At 37.6% G+C, this 13481-nt stretch overlaps 2 protein-coding genes across 3 annotated transcripts in view; one reads left to right on the top strand and one right to left on the bottom strand.

Moving 5' to 3' along the window:
- LOC112159148 (protein tyrosine phosphatase non-receptor type 7) overlaps positions 1 to 6341 on the bottom strand; it is a 26546-nt gene extending 20205 nt beyond the window's left edge. Inside the window, exons 1-2 of one of the 2 annotated variants that reach the window (XM_036212888.1) lie at positions 4427 to 6341; positions 4107 to 4295 (exon numbers count right to left, since the gene is read on the bottom strand). The gene's annotated coding sequence lies outside the window, so the exon portion shown is untranslated. Of the gene's footprint in view, positions 1 to 4106 lie in introns of both variants that reach the window. The other variant, XM_024293044.2, reaches the window with a different exon arrangement.
- Positions 6342 to 7772: 1431 nt separating this feature from the next.
- Positions 7773 to 13481, top strand: part of LOC112159147 (dnaJ homolog subfamily C member 5) — a 12829-nt gene continuing 7120 nt past the window's right edge. Inside the window, exon 1 of the mRNA XM_024293042.2 lies at positions 7773 to 8030. The gene's annotated coding sequence lies outside the window, so the exon portion shown is untranslated. The remainder of the gene's footprint in view (positions 8031 to 13481) is intronic.

Here is a 13481-nt window from a genome sequence, read left to right as displayed (position 1 = left end):
AATATGACAGCTTTTTTGGCTAATTTAGCATCTAATGAGATATTTTGGGCAATTCTGTATAAGCTTATATTTTAGCAACCTGTAAGCTTTTTTTAATCTAATATGGCATCTACTGAGGATTTTTGAGTATTTTTGATCTAATTAACTAGTATTTTAGCAATCTTGTCGTATACTGAGGCTTGGAGGAAAATTCTGCATTAAGCTAGTATTTTAGCAACGTCCTAGCTTTTTTTTGTGGCTAATTTGGCATATACTGTGTTTTTTGGGGCTAATTATGGGTTAGGCTAGTATCTTAGCAATGTGCTAGCTGTTTTGCTATCTTGGCATAAACTGAGGTTTTTGAGGCTAATTCTACTATAAGCTAGTATTTTAGCAACGTGCTAGCTTTTTTGGCTAATTTGGCCTCTGCTGAGGATTTTTGGGCTAATTTGTGGTAAGGCTAGTATTTTAGCAATGTGCTAGCTTTTTGAGCTAATTTGGGATCTACTGAAGTTTTTTGGACCAATTCTGAGTTAAGCTAGCATTTTAGCATCAAGCTAGCTTTTTTGGCGTTTTTTGGTATATACTGTGGTTTCTAAGGCTAATTCTGAGTTAAGTAATATTTTAGCAATGTACACATTTTTTTAGCTTATTTGACTTTTTGAGCAAAATCTAAGTTCATACCTTTTATGCATTTTTTTTATTTTTTGCAATTTTTGGATTTTTCAAGAAGTTCTTTAACTTCTTTGTGATTTTTTTGTTTGTTTTTGTTTTTGTTTTGTTTGCAATTTTAAGTCCTTTAGCAACTTTAGTATTATGCAAATAGCTTCAGTATTTTCAGCAAATCCCTTAGGCAAATACAGTAAATTTCTTCAGCATTTTTAGCAAAGATTTTCAGCATATTCAGCAACCACATTCAGCAAAAAAAGCTTTTCTAGTTAAAACTTTTGTTTGTGCCGGTAGATCTGTGCATTGTAGAAAACAACAAATGTCCACATGAATATGTTGTCAGAACCTGAAGACAGAAAATTTCTTTTAAGACGCAAATCTGCACCTTGAACACAATCATAAAATTATTCTGGACTTGCAAATTGTTTTTTTTTTTTTTTACAGATGGAGAAATTTGCTCACAGGTGGGAAATGTATTGATCTGTTGGCATTATTGTGAAGTATTTATAGAAGGAGTGAAACTCCAGGTATAGGAAATTTGCAAAATAACTGAACGTCTTTTATTCAAAAATCCTGGTCTGCATCCGTTTTGCTCTATGATTTGATCATTTTTGGTAAATGTACGTAAGTAATGACGTCAATGTCAACCTTCCTGCTGCATTCAAACCCTCTGAAGGTCTGCTCTTGGTCACATGGTGGTGCAGACACTCACAGCATTAGCTTTGTCACTGTAAGAACCAACAGTGTGGTGCTGCTTTCCTCTGATTCTGCTGCACCAGGAGGAAACTGTGGTTGCTTTGGATACTCCACATCACCCCGGGTTTCATATCTTGATCGTGTAACTTTTGCTGCACTGATGTAATGACAGAAAAACCAGTGAAAGAACACGGATACATGCCAGATGAGGGAAAAAGCTACAAATGTTAATTGGATATTTAGCATTTATTAAATATAACACATTGAATAATCTTGTTTATTTGTAGCGTGAGAGCAACCTTTCAGGGAATCCAGACTGACCGCCCACAGAGCCACCGAAAGGAAGTCAAGTATTTTCTGTAAGCACTATGCATTTGAAGTTAAAGAAAAAACCTGCGTGGGAAATCCATAATGAGAACCAAGAGAGAACACACTTGTTTTGCTCCAGCTGTAGGTCTGATCACAAATGTGATAAATGAAACCAAACTGAATGAGAGTGCGCATTCTCATTGAGAGCTAAACAAAAACTATCAGAGATTAAACCTGCTGCAGCTCTCACCGCGGCACAAAGACTGGCCTCAAAATTAGAGAAAAACAATCATTAAAAAATGTTGAAGTCTATGAGAATACTGCACATGACCAGGGACGGACTTAACCACGAGTCAAGCTAAACACAATTTACATGAATAAGATCATTATTATTTAAAGTCCTACTCATCTTTGGATATTTTTTTCCCACGTTTCCAGATCTTTTAATTAGGATAATACTGTTTTTAGCCAAAATCCCTCAAGAAACTTGTGTTGTTTTCTGGGACTTAGTTTCTGCAGAGCGGTAGGAGTTCTAAAGTTGTGGAAGATTGAAATATTTCTTGAGAAAAAAAATAGTTTTAGCAATAACATGTTAGAAGGAGGCACCAGAGCTAGAATGGACATTCAGACAAATATAATGACTAAGTAAAAACTCTTTAACTGGATTCTGTCATTCTGGGACCAGCGCGTACTTCCTGTTTGGAACGCGAGATGGGAGGAGTTATTCAGTCAAGTTCTCACAGACAGTCAATGTTTTTTTCATCTGCTCCTGATTTACAATGATTTGAATAAAGAAATGATCAGAAATGCAACTTTAATCTTAATTTTCTTAAATGTTCAACACCAAAAACAAGCTTTCATTGGAGTGGGTCTTTGTCTTCTTTAATAAAACCTGACATATTTAAGAGAAGACAGAGAACCCTCTTTTGTTCAAAGTATGGATAACAAATTGGTGCATTCAGAAAATTCTATTTTTATTCCAAGCAAAAATTATGCACATAAAATACATTTGCTTAACAATTAAATGATATTTCACTTTTTAGATGCTTATCAAAACATTTGTATTATTGGCATTGATGCTGTCTGAATGTGGACGAGGGGAGACGTTTTTGAAAAATGAATAATGAACCCACAGCAGATGGCCATGTGTTAACGATGCTAAGTCTGTCACTGCATGTGACCATTTGAAACTGAACAAGTCTGTATCTTTGGGAACAGAAAGAAAGCAGTTATGTGTCAAAGTCAAGGCCCGGGGGCCCTCCACGTAATTCTATCCGGCCCTCCAGATCATTTTATGTAATTATTATTAAGGACCCAATGTTATTTTACGCTTATTTTTAACTTGTATAAATTTGTCAAAATATATTTTTATGGAGAGTCAAATATTGAAAGTTATTTAAGGTTTAAGTTGATTTATTCTAGAATAATATCCCTGCCTTTTTATTAATCATGATTATGTTAAAAAGTTACGGTTTTAAAGTTTTAAAAATTGACATTCTGCTAACTTTTTGGACTGTTTTATCATTTACTAAGATTTTAATGCTATTTTGGAGTTTATCTAATATTTCAGCTACATTCTAGCTGTTTTGGCTAATTTAGTCTTTTTAAAAAAAAACGTTTTTTAGGCTGTTTTGGAGCTTGGCTAATTTATTTTTTGCCCCATTTTTTAGGTTACATGTTAGCTGTTTTGGCTAACCTAAACATTTTTCTTGTTCCTTTTAGTTTTTTAGGCCTATTTGGCTTTTAGTTAATATTTTTGTTGGCTATCAGCTTCAGCGTTTTTAGCTATTAATTTCAGCATCTCCAGCTATCAGCACTAGCATTTTCAGCAGTCAAATTCAGCTTACAACATTCACACTAGCATTATCACAGGTAAGACTATATGTCTAGTTCACAATCATTTTAAAACGTTAAGTTTAATTTCGTTTTAGAATATTCAATAAATGTTTATGGTGTGTCTAAGGTGTGTTTTGGATTTTTGCCCCTTGTGCGATTGAGTTTGACACTCCTGATTTAGAGGAACCCCATTTTATACTAGTTTATGTTTTTCAAAGATCATCAAGCAATAAACTGTGTTTTTCCTTCATTGCGCCTTTTCTGCGACCATCAGTTTCTGTTGCTTCAGCTGCTGTCTCTGTAAGCCCTCAGATGTTGGTCATGACATCATTTAATAGACATATGAAGAACCGACTTAAATGGAGAGATTTTTGGTCGATCAGTCAAGCGAGACACATTCAGTCTTCTTAACACTCAGAAATCAAATCCTAAAGCGCCCTATAAAATAAAACGATTAGCTGCAGTTCCCCTTTATGGTGGTTTCTTCTAATAGACCCACAGTCTGCAAACGGATCTTCTAAAGCAAAAGAAGCGCCGCTTGCTGCGTCTCGACATCAGAACGTCACAGAAGTTGGTTAAAAATGTGAATGAAGGATGATGACAGTGATCAGCCTTACCAGAGAGTTCAGAGCCATGAGGTTCAGCTTCTGTCAACAGGCCGTCAGAGGGGGAGACTCCAGGAACACGACACACTTCGCTGAGCCTCATCGTCTGTAGAAAGTGACCAACCGGCTGAGCAGCTGAACGCTCAACGGGACGCCAGTCCTGAGCGAACTCGGCCTCTTGCTTCCCTTCTTCAAGTGAAACTTATGTGAAAACACAGGCAAGAAGAAACAAGTGAGCAGAGACAGAAAGTGATAGTGAACGGCAGAAAGTCAGGACACTGAGCCAGAGGAGCAGCAGGAATAGACTTGTCCTGTTTTTCTGGTGGTTTTACCTTGACTTCAGGTGTCTGCGAGACAGGGAGAGACCTGCAGGGAGAGACCTGCAGGGAGAGATAGATAGATCGAGTGACTTATGAGGGAAAACAGAGGAAGAGAGAAGCTGCAGGCACTGATTATTAACTCCAGAAAAACAGCTGCTCCTCAGTCAACAACTGCAGCGTCCCACAGTCAGTCAGATCTGAAGCGTTCAGACGAGTGTTTGGAGAAACAGGTTCTTCTCTTAGTTTTTATTTTTTAAAACAACGATGGAAAGTTTTGCCAACAAAGTCCATACTGAGGCATACAAGACGAGGATATTTAGGTAAAAAATGCTCCAAATGAAGATGAATTCATTCCATCCACCCTCCCATTTTCCTGCTTGATCCCTTTCAGGGTCATGGGGTTGCTGGAGCCTATCCACAACTATGTTGTGCAAAGGTGGAGTTACCCCCTGGACAAGCTGAGGCGAGCGTGCTAACCACTACACCACCATTTATTTAATAGAGAATACAAACTGTTAAAACTTTAACTTAACAATATTTTAATTCCTGCAGAACATAATTGATAAAAATGTTTCAACTGAGAAATTTTACATTTGAATCCACAAAATTCACCTATTTTTAATTTGATTTTTGCAACAGATTTCAAGATAATTACAAAAACATCAAGTTTTGCTCCTGCTTTTGAACCTCTCCGTCTTTCAAGTAATTTTTAGCATCAATTGTTTGTTTATGTTTTATTTTGATTTTTGTAATTCTCATTCTTACAAAAAAAAGCCCATCCAGGGACAAATGCTGCAAACCAGCTTCTAGTAAAACCATTATAAGCAGCTGCTACTGTTTTGTAGAATGTCTGTTTTCATGTTCTATTCAATTTCGAACCTTACCTTGAAAAAAAACGTTTTGATTGCCCATGCCTTGCCATTTTTTACTCTAACTAAAAACAGAAAATAAATAAAAAAGGACAAATTGGTTTATTTTGCTGTTTTGTCTTAGCTAAACAAACCTCTTTCCTCCGTGTGTCTCTGGCGCCATCTGCTGTTTCAGGAGCCGCATTGCCTTCTGAAGGATCCGTCACCTGTAAACATTTATGTGGAAACAATAAATAAATAAATAAATAAATAAGTGAATGGCGGGGAGTTCTACACCAACCTTTTTTTTAAATCTTAAGCGCTTTGCAGTCACAATTCCATTCACCCATGCACATGCTTTATTGTGCTTTAGGATAGATTTTTTTTTTTTGCAGGTGGATGGACTTATAGATAAAATAAAAATAATAATAACAATAACATCAATTTTCAGTACATTGTTAGGGTGGAGCAAACTGTTCACTGTGTCCATTCCTTTAAGAATTCTATTTTTTTTATTCATTTTCATTTTCATACAATAAATAGAACCAGGAGTTACAAACTCTAACATGAAGAAAAAATGAAAATGGGACAGAAAGAAGAAAGACTTTTAATAGAAAGAAAAACACAAAAAAATTCTTCTGATACAAGAAGAAGAGATTGAGAAAAGAAAAGAAAAATTGACAATGACTATAAATATGATGATACCTCGGGTATGTTTAGTTTTTATTTACACTAGATGGATTTGTAGTCATTAATTACACTATTTTTAATGTAGTGTTTAAAACTTTATATTTTAAATTCTACTGTTTATTCCATATACTGATACACATCACTTCCTTAGAAGTATTCTGTGATAAATATTTCATGTTCTTTCAAATAAAATGTATTAATTCAATGTCTGATGACAAACATCCCGTCCTATTAACAAACACCAAGACATTTATAAAATAGCATCAATAAAACAGCAACAGAACTTCAAAATAAATGTAGAAATGGATCGGAATAAGGATTTGGAAAGTGACAGACCCAGTTCTCCTGGTTCTGGTTCAGCGCTGGAACTGCTTGATCCAGAAAATAGTGGTATAGAATTAATTTAGCTTAAACCTCCAGCTGCTCTTTTATTTTTATTTTATGTTGATGTCTTCAGAAACAATAAACACTGTAAACGCAGATCTGTGTGCACTAGAGATGCAAAGATTGTCATCACGATTTGGTTCAAACCTCCATTTTTGGGTGACAGCTTTGTTTCAATTCAATATATGATTGAACTATTAAAAAATAAACTGAAAACATTTAAAAAAATAAAATAAAACAATTTCAATTTGCTAATTAGTGAGTAATAATGACTAAAAACATTTCAGTCAACCTTTGATTCAACATGTGCAAACGTAGAGATGCAATAATTCACTTTTCTCACAACTGAGTTTAATTGTGTAATATACGCTTCGCTTTTTTAACTAAGAATTGTGTCATTTCTAGTGAGTACAGACTTTAGAGACTTGAAATAGTGGCAATATATATATTTTAAGCATTTTGTAGTTATTACATACCATTTTTGAAACAATGCACTTCTGTTAAAAAGAGTAAAATGATTTTTCGAGGTTCTATCTTTATTCGAAGTGACCTTGTGACACCTTGGAATAAGACGAAAAGTGGACAACAACAACGTCATAACCACAAAAGTATCAGTGGAAATCCTCATTTTTTTCTGAACGGATGAATTTTTGTTTCTTTGGTCATTTAAAAAAAAACTTTTCCATTTGTGAATCTTCACAAATATCTACTGTAGGTCTGTCTGCATACAAAATACATACAAAAAATCTACAGAAACCTGCTTGTTTCTGTCATCATCATCTGAGCTTCATCATTGTCTCTGTCCCTGGTGCTGACTTTAAATCTTAAATCCTCGTTTTTTTTCTTTTCTTTTTTGTCCTCTGCTTTGTCACTTGTTGCACTCAGCAAACAAAAATAATAATTCCAAAGACTACAACACGTGAAGCTTTCATTTTTGAAAAAGTTAGTGGATTTATATCTGTTTTGAGAGTGACTGTTTATGGATGTACAACGGCATGGAAATATGAGTTAGTGATTTGAAAAGCTTTTATCCTGGATGACAATCAACAAGAAATGTTTTCAGTTTTAGCTATGACATATTAGTGGAAACAAACTTAATATATTTTTTATTTAATTCTGGTCCCTGTTGAAAATAACGGGTGTTATTCTTCTAATTTGTTCAATAAAAGTACTAATATGAGAGTACATTTTTTAATTTCATTTTTTTCTGTGTTGTGTTTTTCTGAACATGCGACAATAAAAAAAAGTACATATGGCATGTCACAACCATAATAACACTCATTCATTCAGTTCTATTCTATTCTATTCTATTCTATTCTATTCTATTCTATTCTATTCTATTCTATTCTATTATATAACCCTAATTCAGATTTACAGGGGAAACTCGGTTAATTATTATTCATAATAAACCCCGTCGACCTTTGGGAGCGCTCTGCTCGTGTCACGCGGCTGGGGGCGCGCCGCTGATCTTCTGCTGCGTCGGGCCCGCGCATGCGCACTGGCAGCCCGGCCGCAGTGACAGCAGCTCCATCCCGGTGGAACTCCAAGCTCCTCCGCGGCTACTGCCGGCTTTTTGAATGGTTCGGCGGAAGGAAGCCCTAGCTGGACGGGGATGCGAGGATTAAAGAAATAGTCGACGGTCACCGAGCAGAAGAAAACCCCAGAGAAACGCTGCGCGCGCTGAAGACGGAGAGGTGAGCGGACAGGTTCGGGTCGGCCGGCTTTCCTGTCCTTGGATTAGTTAGTGAGTTAAAAGCTAGCTAGCTAGGCTAACATCATGGATGCTGCCTGCTTTCTGTTTGCGCGGAGATTATCCGCTTTACGCGACTCGACCGTGGCTATCGGTTCTGAGCTTTGGGTCTTTACTCCGTCCTTAGAACCCAACCCAGAACTCGGGGGTGTTCGGCTCATTCCTGAAAAGTGTGTAAATTCGCGGCCGTCGAATGAGGCGGTCGGGAGAAGCGCAGGATAAATCCGGATTTGCACGCGGCTTTGAGCGCGAGGCGGATGCCTGTGAAAGCAGCAGAGACAGGTGCAGGCGGGGCGGGGCGGTTCGGGGGGTTCGGTTGTGGACGGAGCAGGGGGCTCCGGTAGAGGAGGGTCAACCCGGCTCCTGTCTGACCCCAGCGACCAGCGCCTCCCTCTCTGCCCCGCTTTGATCTCACAGGGGGGGTAGTTAGACTTTACTGCCCCGCTGGTGTTATGGTGGTGGAGGCCTCACATGGATCGGAACCAGCTGACTCAGAAAGGAGTGTCCCAGCATATACCCACATCTTCACTTCTCTCTTCACTTCTTTACGGTCACGAGCTGAAACCGGTTCCTACAGATCCGCCTCGGGGCTTTGGCAGGGACAGATGAAAACTATTTGGTATGTTTTTTGTTTTTCATAAGAATCGGTGCTCACACTTGTTAAGAATAGGTGGACCTTCTGGAATGTGGCTCTGTGTTTCTTCTACTCCAGGTCAGCAACCTTTACCAGTAAAAGAGCCATTTGGGTTCGATTTCTACTGATCTAAACCTGGAAGGAGCCGCAGAGTCTCGCTTTAACCTTTAAGACATTTAGATTTGCCTCCATGACCTTCTGTTTTTTATTATTACATATGAATTATGTCTATTTTTGGTATGAACAAAATAAAAGATATAAAAAGAACCTAGGATCTCTCAAAATGTGATTTATTTGTTTATTTATTTTACGTATTTATGAAATAAAAGACACTCTGTGCCAAACAGGATCACGTCAGTGTAGCTCTGAGCTACTAGTAATCAAGTGCAGTATAAGATAATATATGCTTTTAAATATTAAAAGATCAAACTTTTTGCCAAAGTTTTCTGGAGGTAGTAACACGACGTCTCCATGTCAACAGGGATGTAAAAACATAGTTTATCATCTCTGTGCTCCTCAGCCATCAATTTATAAATGTAACTAATCTAAATTAGATTCATACTAATTAGCTAATACTTACTTTAAAGAAATGCTATTTTATTTTATTTATTTTGTTCCCCTCTTTGTCCTCAGCAGTCTTACACTGCTGGCTTTTGTTATTTTAGTTTGGACCTTGGTAGTCTTAGTTTGCTGGCTTTGTTTATTTGTTTTCTTTAGGTAGTTTTGGTTAGGAGGAGCTGCTGACTCTGACGGTCGACATGTCTGGGTCAGTATCTCCATGACTTATTTGATGTTTGGCTAAAGAGCCACCTTGGAGAGATAAAAGAGCCACATGTGGCTGAAGGTTGCAGACTCTTGGATTAGAGTAAGTTGTGAACTTTTATTAGGTTTTCACACTGATGCTTTCTAAGTCAGATCTGCTTTTGATGACGTTCAAGCGTTTTGCTTTTGAAGAGTCGATGAAGGACAAACACCATTAATGTTTTGTCAGCTGGAAGTTGAGTTTTGTTGGAATCTGTCTGTCTTTAGCTCTGGTATTTGTAGTTCTTGATGTTTTCTTGCAGAAATAAAACACTGTGTAGTTTATTTATGGACAAATGACTTTAAATAATCACTGATTGAAAGAGGGAATCATTGCATTTGTCTTTTGGGCAGTCAAGATGATCTAACTCTTCTACAAAGTGTGTCAACACAGTCTTTTATTTATCACAATGGCAGTTCCAGCAGACAGGTCTCATCTTGTCTGTTTTCCTGAGCTAATATTATGACTTAATTTGACTGAAATAGGCTTTCATTGGATTGAACACTAGTTCTCCAGGTTTTTCCTGAACTTTGAACAATTTTCTGTTGAAATGTGTTTGTCTCTGTTTAGCAGTGTTGCATCTCCCATAGACTAGACTCTGTTTCATTTAGAAAAAATACTTTTTACTGCTTGATTCATTCACAGATCTGGGCTAAATGACAGAAAGGAAACGGAAAATGAAAACCATAATTTTCCATCTATATCGTTATCAAAAATGTATTTATCGGCTTATACATAGTTGAGTATTTCCGAGATAGCTTCTACTTATGCTGAGGATCCTCGTGGATTAGCAGGTTGTGATCCCAGCTCATCTGCAGAAGCCTGGCATGAAGAAGATCCTTGTTATCCAGCGCAGGAGTCTGGAACAAGGTCTGGGAGGTTTCTCTGTGATTCCCCTGCTGTGCTGGGCAGTGCTAGGATCTAGAAACAAAAACAGAAACGTTCTCAGGACAAGTTCCTCTAAGAAATGATCCCAGCCTCAGGATTTTCTCCACAGCAGTTTTACTTCAAACCACAAGTTGACACTGGAAACCGGGATGCTGCTCTCTTAGTTTATACTAAATCTGTTAAAAGCGATGCTGCTTTATTAAACAACAATGATTCTTATTTTGTAATTAAACCATTTTATTCTGAAATTATTCAGTATCTCTTCCCTTTATTGTTTGGGGCTTTGGAGTCAGTGGATTCATTGAAGTGAATAGATTTTACTGAGCAGATTCAAGTAGAAGTTGTGTTCCACCTAGAGATGATGACGGTGGCATTGATTATATATGAGAACTAAATTGTGTGACTCCTCCCTCTGGCGTTCCAAACAGGAAGTACCTGCTGGCTCCAAGAGGCCAAAATCCCATAAACTTCTATAGAAGAATAAACAGCTGTTGCTCAGTCTTTCTATTGGTCAGAATAACCATTATTGATCTGATACTTTTGATCTGGATCATCCTAGTTTTTTCTTGTGTCGGCCAAGTTATTCAGGTTATAAACTGACCAATCAGATGCCTCAGTATGTGGTCTCCCTTCCAGCATTCAAAGCATTTGATTGACATTTCTTGTAGCCCATTTTCAAGTGGTAGGGGGTGTGGACTTCCAACAAGCTCACTCCTGAGTGGTGAGAGTGGTTGCCATAGAAACAGAGACTCCGACCACTCACTGCTTACTGACAATTTCTGGGTCCAACATGGCGGCGTCCGTGATTGAATTGACTTCATGTGGTTGAGGCTAGAAGTAAAGCTTTTTCTATGGGCGATGTCCTGTCAATGGACAGAGGTTTTACTGAGCTGATGTTCTGTTCTACCACGAGATGATGACAGCAGCTCAAGTCTCCACTCTGTTTCATGTAACCGTAGAACCACAATGAGTTGTTCACTTCAAACATTCAAGAGCGTGAAGCACAAGCTTCTCAACATGTCTGTTAAAATCTGAGGACATAAGCCAGGAAGTGGTTGAAATCCTGTGAGACTGTTTTTAAAAGACATTTACAACATCCACTAGCCTTTGTGCTTTCTTCTGGGGTCCAGATGACCCAAGCTTTACATTGACATGTTCTTCATCCCATGACAAATCTGGACAGGACACCGGTAACAATCAAAAATCATTGAAAAAAGAGTTCAGCACACTGTCTTGTGGGGTCTAGATGACCCCACTCCCAACGCCAACATACCTGGGATAGAACAAAGAAGAAGAAAAGTGAAGCTCTTTTTTAAAAGAAGCAGGTCGATTGTTAAACAAATGATCCCACATATGCAGATGAACTCACCTATAATCACGTGGATCTGGGTCATATGTGAATTTTTTTAACTTGAATTAAAGACTAAAGATATTTCTGTGTTTGGAGGAAAGCAGAAATAGATGCTCTCATCATGACTCATTAAAATAACACTACACATTACTTGACAGGTAATATAACAACACGTTTCAGCCTCTATGAGGCTGAAACCCACCAGGAGGAGTGTCTGGACTTCATGTTTGACAAACTACTTAACTTCTTTCAAATGTTTCTGAAGAAAAAGCTGAAGTATTAAGTAGACCAGACTGTGAGTCTGCTGCTCTGACAGATCTGCAGCACTGCAGTGCAAGACTGTGAATTGTGCTAAAGACAGTGAGAATCCGCCTTTGCTGGGATGTTTGGTTTTGCCCCGTTAGCATGTTTGAGTCCATTTACAAAGCTGACTCCTGAATGCTGACTCGTGTCAACTGGAACCAAACTAATTAATTAGAAGGGGTCTTCTGCATATTAGCATCCCGGTGCCAGCATCTTCACTCTGGTTGTAGTAGCATGTTAGTGAGGCTAGCATGCGTGAAGGAAAACGCTGGCTCCTGCATTCTGTGAGTCTTTTCAAACAAACACTTTTTTGCTGCTTTGTTGTTGTTTTGGAGAGCTTTGTTAGGTGTTATAATGGGTTTTCTTACAAACACATTTGACGTGTCAAAAGTCATGAAAAAGAAAAGGATATATTTGCAGTTTCTTGGTGTTATTTTGTCAGTAAAACTTCTCTACTATTTTTGGAAAATCCCTTTTGTCAGAAACTCCTCAGCTGTGTCAAACCATACTGCCTATTACAATTCTTGTTTATTTGGTAATGCTTAGTAGGATAAATAAGAACACTGCAGCATTTTTGCTGTAACAGTTCACAGGAGATGTTTAGATCATGTGGAGGTGATTCGGTTACTCAGATCTAAAAATCTTCACTCCCCAAAAAGGCTGAAGTTCTTTCATCATTATTGTTAAATACCATAAACTGAGAAGGAAATCTGTGGGGTGTTAATGCTGAGAAGTGATCATGAGTGTGCTGTGGCTCTTGAAGCTCATGGACTCCAGCCTCAGTCTTCTTCTTGAGATGATTCTGAAATGCTTGACTGGATTTCACTCAGCAATAACCACAAAAGTCGACTAATTGCCCATTATTTTTTTTTATTTCGATGCATGGACTGGATGTAAAGCACACATCTTAAACATCATTAGCCTTAAACTAACTACAACTAAAGATAAATAAGATGATAGTTTATTAAACCTCCTTCCTTTGTTTCTGATATTAAAACAAGATTAAATCAAACAAGGTCGGCATCTGAAACAAAGGAACTATTTTTCACTAAAGATAAAGTTTTGGCCTTACTGACTCAAATATATTAAAAGTGCATTTTGTGGTGCAGAACGCTCACAACTGTATTCAACGTCATTCTATATCATTTCAAACTGTACATCGCTCTTGCTCGTTGTAGGAAAGTTAGTATTTCTACATGTCTTGCAGAAAGACTTGATCTCTTTTGAGAGCAGATGTTCCATTTAGCTAGCTAGCCTTGACTAGTGGGGAAACACTTCTCATTTTTACTCCACTATCATAGAGGATCATCTTTTTTAGCTTTTTTACTCTGTTTGTGATAATGTTAGCTTAGCTTACCTACATGACAATCCTTCTTCATCGTTATCATACTCGGTCACAACGTGCTTCCTCTTTGGG

This window comes from Oryzias melastigma, linkage group LG7 (assembly GCF_002922805.2).
Source record: "Oryzias melastigma strain HK-1 linkage group LG7, ASM292280v2, whole genome shotgun sequence".
Lineage (NCBI taxonomy): Eukaryota > Metazoa > Chordata > Actinopteri > Beloniformes > Adrianichthyidae > Oryzias > Oryzias melastigma.
Note: the sequence above shows the minus strand (reverse complement) of the source record. Positions and strands in the feature narration are given on the sequence as shown.